We start from the raw sequence: 263 nt of genomic DNA on the forward strand, positions 1-263 counted from the left end.
CCTTATGTCTTCTATGTGACTGAGAACAATGCAGCAGGGGCCTCGTTGTTTTCAGTGAGTGCAAATGATTGTGATGAGGCTAATAATGCTCTCATTTCATACATGATTTTAAGAGATGGTGATGATCACAAAACACTGACTTCATTTTTAAACATAAACTCTGAAACAGGAGACATTTTTGCCCTTAAGAGATTTGATTTTGAGAGTATTAAAACTTTCCATTTCCAAGTTGTGGCCACAGATTCTGGAGCTCCGTCTCTGAG

This window comes from Nematolebias whitei, chromosome 4, assembly GCF_014905685.2.
Source record: "Nematolebias whitei isolate Nwh7 chromosome 4, NemWhi1, whole genome shotgun sequence".
In the NCBI taxonomy this organism is placed as follows: domain Eukaryota; kingdom Metazoa; phylum Chordata; class Actinopteri; order Cyprinodontiformes; family Rivulidae; genus Nematolebias; species Nematolebias whitei.